This window comes from Girardinichthys multiradiatus, chromosome 8 (assembly GCF_021462225.1).
Source record: "Girardinichthys multiradiatus isolate DD_20200921_A chromosome 8, DD_fGirMul_XY1, whole genome shotgun sequence".
In the NCBI taxonomy this organism is placed as follows: domain Eukaryota; kingdom Metazoa; phylum Chordata; class Actinopteri; order Cyprinodontiformes; family Goodeidae; genus Girardinichthys; species Girardinichthys multiradiatus.
Genome location: NC_061801.1, coordinates 26,363,921 through 26,370,696, shown reverse-complemented (window position 1 = coordinate 26,370,696; position 6,776 = coordinate 26,363,921). Strand labels below are relative to the sequence as shown.

The following is a 6,776-nucleotide window of genomic DNA, read 5'->3' as shown; positions in this document are numbered from 1 at the left end:
AGGTGAATTTTTGCTGGCAAATTTTAAGTACAAAAAAAAAATGAGACTATTTTACTTCCATATTCCTCTGAAGTACAAAATGAAGATTAATTCTATTCTATTCTATTCTATTGAATTGGATTTCATTCTATTTATCTAAATTGATTAATGTAGATCAAATATCATAAGAAGCCTAAAATTAAAATGTTCTGAGGCACTGCACTTTGTGTTTTGGATGAGATCATATTGCATAAAACAGGAGGAAATACTGAGTACCCAGTTATGGAAATGCGTTATATTTTATATTTAAAGAATGACAAGCTACTGGCTGTTTTGGTCATAATTCATATGCATGTTCAACCCTGTGACTTAATTATAAATAACATTAACCATGAATAATTAATGCTGCATTCATCTAACCAAAATATCCGTGTGAACAGAGCGATTGATGGCCTTTGCATTAACATAGTTCCTCCAAAAAGGTTCCTCTGTTGTATCAGTGAACTGCTTCTTCAGCTCTGCCTCCGCCTCAGGAGTCAATTTTACAGCTTTCTTCTGCTTAAGCCTGCAGAAGCATGTGATTGCTTTCTTGCAGAAGCCAGGTTCATCTTTAGGTTCTGTAAGACATGGAAAAAGATTTTCATATCAAACTTAAAAAAAAAATAAAAAAAGTTAATAAACAGCAAAAAAAAACAACTCAAGTAACTTAAATACCTATTGTAAAGAAGTAGATCCTCAAATAAATGTATGTTCCTTTAGAGCTGTAATTACTGAAATATAAGATCTGTATACATGCTCATTACCTTCTACTTCTATTTCATCCTCCTCATGATTAATCCAGTCATCTGGTTCGATGGCCATTTTCTCCCCCATATTGGTTTTCAGACTCCACCACAAGCGATACAGCTGTCATAGAAACCAACACATTAAAAGATTTTCACAATGTAAAAATAACTGCTTGCCTATCACATCACACAGCACAAATGAAATCTTTTGTAGGTATTTTATGAGGAAAAATAGAAAAGTAGTATGGCCTCTTCCGTCCTTTTTTACTTTACAGCCTAAGTCATATATTGATTTAATAGTGGTTACTGTCATTCCAAATGAAGTCAAGGCAACTTCAAAAGTGTTATTGCTTACAAAGTGGAACAAGTAGCTTGTTTGTTATTTTACTTACTGACTCGATTAGACATTCCTGAAATTCAGCTAAATTCTCTGCACTTACATAATGACAGTTCACTAAAAAATTCCTCCATGTAGAAAGACGTAGTCTGATAAAGTAAGACAAGGCTAATTGAAATCTTATTAATAATGCAGCCTGATACCATCACTGCATACAGTGCTTTTCGTGAATGCAACTATTAAGGTTGGACAATGATACGTATGTGATTGATTTATTAAAATAAAAACTTGGTCAAGAGAAAAACTGGGTATCGGTGACGTACTACTGGCAGTCTGGGAGGCAGCCATGTTAGGGTTGATGATATTCACTTTTGTTTTGATTGATTTTTATGATTTAAAAATTAATAATTTCAGCATGAAATTCCAGTCTGTTCAGGAATTTTCAGTTAAAAGCTGGAAATTAAAGTGATGGATCAACAAACTTGCTGGTTAAATGAACCAACAGGAAATATTTTGCAGATAAAAAGACTTCGTTTTGATCCCTGAAAATATGAATATTGTATTTGTTTAGAGAAGCCTCAATTTTTCTTGGTAATTAGAGAGACTCTGAGTATGACTGCACAATAAACAGCAAACAGGATCATCCTGAAGTACAGGTAGTGTATGCCACATATAATTGTGGGACAGTCACTTGGGTTAACATAGTTTCCTGTGCCATAGATAAACTCAGAAATAATCCTGGATAGTCCTATTACCAAACTGACGGTTACTCCATAAAGGGCACCCTGAAAAAGAGAGAAGGAAGTTAATGTGCTATTAAATTAAACATCTTTCTGATATTCGACAGAACAATGAATAAAATATGTAGGAATAATTTAAAACCCTTAAACCACAAAATATCTCCCTGTGAAGATATAGCATCCCATCTTGTCCTTCTCCCTTACGTTGCTGACAATAAAAAGCTGTAACTAAACTAAAAATAATCTCACAGGCTCATTGACATGCTTACAAAAGAGGGCAAGAAAGAACACAGTGGAAATAGATGGAGCCAGATAGCTTATAATTGACTGAATCTAGTCAAAGAGCTGATCATTTTGGGCTGACTGCACCATAGGGATCCAGGCAATGCTTACACCAATCAGGAAGATGATAAACACTCTGTGCAGTTTAAATAGCCATACAGTTACAAAAAAAAGACAGGAATGTAAACTATAATCATACTAAAAACAAGATAAAAGTGTGTTACCTGCCAGCAATCATCACCTCCCTCTTTTTGGCATTGGAATGGATCTTAGTGTAGATGTTCATGGTGAAGAGAGTTCTAGCACTGCTAAAAATTGAAGTAAGGGAGTTCATTACAGTGGCCAGTATCACTGACATCATCAAACCCTTCAGAACTAAAGGAAAGTAGTTGAGTTAGAGCAACAGAAATGTCAATGAAATGGGAAAAAGCTCAAATTTAGATTAAGATTTTAAAACAACGATATTAATCTACCCACCACTGGACATCAGATCCACCATCAGTTTGGGATATGCAATGTTGGTGCATCCAACACTAGTACCACAGTATTTTTGACATTCATCTGGGTCCACACATGTCACTACATCTGGATTAAATATCACAAAAATAATACTGTTTCACAAATCATAGAATATGTGTGCTGTCCTTCTGAATAGTGCATGTGTGTTGGGATTAAGGCTGGTATAGAGGTATTCAGCTCACCAAGTGTGTTACTTTTGCTGGGATGTTATTGTTCTTTTTTTTGTTTGTTTCATTCATATAATAGCATCAATGGACAATCTAGAAATGAAATTTAAATGCTTAATCAGTGCCCCTAAGAGGTCAGATAATTATTCCATTCTGGAAACATCCGGAATGGAATAATGAGTGAAGTGTCTGCCTTGCGCAGGAGGAGACCAAGTAATGTTATTATTTTGTTAATGGTAATATTTGAAGTTGAAGTTGCATCACTTCTGCAACAGTGGCGCACATGTGTAGCTAATATGATATATTTGAAAATAGACTTTTCAAATGTAAAACAAACTTGTGGCAGCTTGTAGCATGTGTTGATCGAATAGTGAATGATACAGTGTCAAATGTTATTATAGTGATGTGGTAGCGTTATTTTCCTACACCATCATGTCCGTCTATGCCATTGAAGAAAAGGGTAGATACACAATAATCAGATCTAAAACAATTCAGGCACCTATAAAAAAATTAAATCCAGCAGGGGTCTTAAATCCAATTATTGGCTCGTGCTGTATATACGTATTTGCACATCAAGTAATCTAAATAATGTATTTTTACTGTAACCCTCTAACGCCCCTTTCAGAAAATAGTTCCACAATAATCAGAGAAACTAATTCAGCAAGATCACAGGGGCTGTGTATGCTGTCAAAACCTGCAGCCAGAATATTAAAGCCAAATGGGGTATTACATACATTAATTAGTATTCATGTGTACGTGCATCTGGCTGAACACAAGCTTGTAATTGTCATGTTACCTGTCAAAAGGCATTAAGTGCTTCAAATACATGCAAAATTGCTGTGCAGCATCTGCACTAGGTTGTGTTAAATAATTTAGTTCTCAGATTAGGTTAATCTACTGGCTCTAGTATTTTTGCAGCCATTCCTTGTTCTACTGCGATCCTTGCTTTGTATATCACTAGATGCCACTTATGCAGCAATCCTGCCTTGCACTTTTATCTCATGACCGTTGTGGCACTCACAACTTAATGGGACGAATCAAAGGCACAATAGCAGTAGGTCAACTTCAACCCCCCCCCACTCACAACTTTTAGATGATTGCAAGGTTTACAGAACACATATACATGACGAATTGAATGTATGATCTGAAAGGGGCTTTCATTATTTTTTATTCAATTAATAATTAAATTTTAAGTAACAAGTACCATAACCTCAGTGTCACCTTTCATTGAGGTTATGCTACTTTTGAGATAAACCTAACCAAGAAAACCCTTTTTTATGGGATTCTTTGCAACATTGGTTCATCTTTAAATGATTCTTCCTGGCAAGATTAAAGCACAGTTATGTAAAAGTCAACTATATGAGTTTATGACCTTTGATTGTTTCTGTTATGTTGTAAAACCTGTTACTGAGTCAGTGGAAATAACATCTTTAAACAGAGAAGATAATCATATTTCTTCCCAACCTGATCACAACCAGGTGGCCTGAATGGTGAGTCCAAGCACCATGCCAGGCCATGGCTAGTCTGCTGTTATTGGATTTCTGAAAAGATGGAAGGCCTCTGCCCAAATACACTTTTTTCAGGCTGGTAAAACTCTACGCTGATGTTGCCAATGACTGAGGGGATTTCCGTCCTATAGAGATCCTGGAACCTTTCAGAGTCCCCCACTTCAGCAAAAGATGAGGATGGATGGAGATTTGACCGGTTTACACTTTTATTCCTCATCCATCAAACATTTAATCAGCAGGTAATATAATAAACATTAGATTACCAAAACCCATGAGAATCAAGGATGTGGTAAGCATTATGACGGTCTGTAAGGTGTCTGTGTAGATTACTACAGCCAGACCACCTGAGATAAAAAATGGTGTAGAGATACTATTCAAAATCAAAGGGAGTAATATTCCCAATAAAGATTAAAAGTTATTATGTTCTTATGTAACTGTTATGTAACCGTCTATCACCTATCTTGCAAAACGTACATTTAGATGAATATTTATAACTGCTGAACATGTACTAGCTTATGTATGGCCTTGAGAGGAATACACCCTCTGTTTCTGTCAGTTACATAGAGAAGACTTAATCAAAGACTTCATCAGAAGACTTCTAGTCAATTCGGATCACAATCTTGTTTTTCTCTGCTCTTGTTCAGAGGCAACCTATAAGATGGTCATAGGTAGCTGAACAAGCCCTGCGAGGTTGCTTTGAGGCTATAGACTGGGATGCACTGTGCCAACCACATGGAGAGGACATCAATGCCATGACTGAGTGTGAAACTAACTATATAAACGTCTGTGTGGATAACACCATCCCTACCAGAACGGTGAGATGCTTCCCTAATAACAAACCCTGGTTTGGTACAAAGACCCATCCCAGAATGACGACAAGAATGAGTGCCTGAAACACATAAAACAAGTTTCTAACATTTAATAATAGCTTCTGCAAACCAAATCTCATGGTAACTTGCAGGTTATGAGCTTACCTCACAGAGATAATGTTAAGTTTTTATAATGACCTACTAAAACAATTACTCACATTCTATTTAAATCCAGCAATAGCTATCCCAGAAGCTGCGGCAGTCCCAGCCAGCCCTTCAAAGTGGACACCGACAATGTTGCTGCCAAAGAGAGATGTTCCAATCTATAAACAGTAAAAATATCAGATATAGCAATCATGTTTTGACAATGTAGATTCCGTTGTTTATGGTAACAGTTGCTGATGAGATATAAGTAAAATGACTGAAGTCACCCTGCTGTTTTGTACCATCTCAATCTCAATGAAAGGAGAGAGGTTTACTTTTTTCATGGATTCCTTCACCAACGTGACATTTGACGAAGAATCAACAAGTCGCGGGTAATTTATCATTTTGTCATTTTTTCATTTTGAAGAAGTTTTACAGAATATCGACAAATACTGCATACAGTTTCCACACATATAGGACAAAGAAACTATTGCGAGGTTTTTAGACAGTTGAGAAAACTCACTAACAAGTAAGAATTGGGTCCTAGTGATTATGGCCAGCTAGCAGTAGTTGCCAACTAAAACTTTGCTTGTCAAAGCATCAGCTTATGGACTTGGAGCTGCATGTGTGGAAAGCAACAGGCCTTTAGTTTTTGCAACAGGCACCCTCAAACTGAAACAAAGCTTCCAACTGTTTTGTTGAAAAGTTAACAACCTCTGTCTATTGAACGCCTCTTTTCAGTGGAGGATAATCACAAGCTGATTATACAAAACTTAATTCATATTGTACCAGCTTGGGCTGCAAATCTATAAATTTAAACTGGCTTTAAATGAAAAAAACTGGTGTACCTTGCTGACACATTTTCAAATGTCCATTTTTACAAGTCTAGGACATCTCAGCAGAAGATTTTGCTTTTGATGTCCTATCTGTCTGCCACATCACTACTGTACAACTAAGAAAAGCACACTGAACAGACTAACAGGCAATATAAAATGTTCTGCTGGAATGATAAACACACTGTGGCAGCCTTTTTGTAAAGGAGTAATAAGTGCTCCAATGCATTGTACACAATAGCACTAAACACCAGCAATAATAATTACTTCATTTCCACTGAGTTTCAGATAAGGATTAATCAGCTTTTGTTGCAGGAATATCTGACTAGCCAGAGATACTGTCATGATCTGCCTGCGTTAGATTTTGAGTTTGGTTTTCATGTCTGTTTTCTCTACTCACATTATTCAGTTGCTGCTATTAAGTTCATCCATGTTGATTAGATTAATCATTTATTCCTGGATTTAGAACACTTTCGCAAGAGGAAGCTGTCTGAAAGGGATGTTCGGGTGCTAACCCGGATTGTATCCAAAAAACATAAAACCACAGCTGCCCAAATCACGGCAGAATTAAATGTGCACCTCAACTCTCCTGTTTCCACCAGAACTGTCCATTGGGAGCTCCACAGGGTCAATATACACGGCCGGGCTGCTATAGCCAAACCTTTGGTCACTC

At 36.6% G+C, this 6,776-nt stretch overlaps 1 pseudogene; it reads right to left on the bottom strand.

Moving 5' to 3' along the window:
• Positions 1–255: 255 nt before the first annotated feature.
• Positions 256–6,131, bottom strand: LOC124873042 (annotated as a pseudogene).
• Between the last annotated feature and the right edge of the window lie 645 nt (positions 6,132–6,776).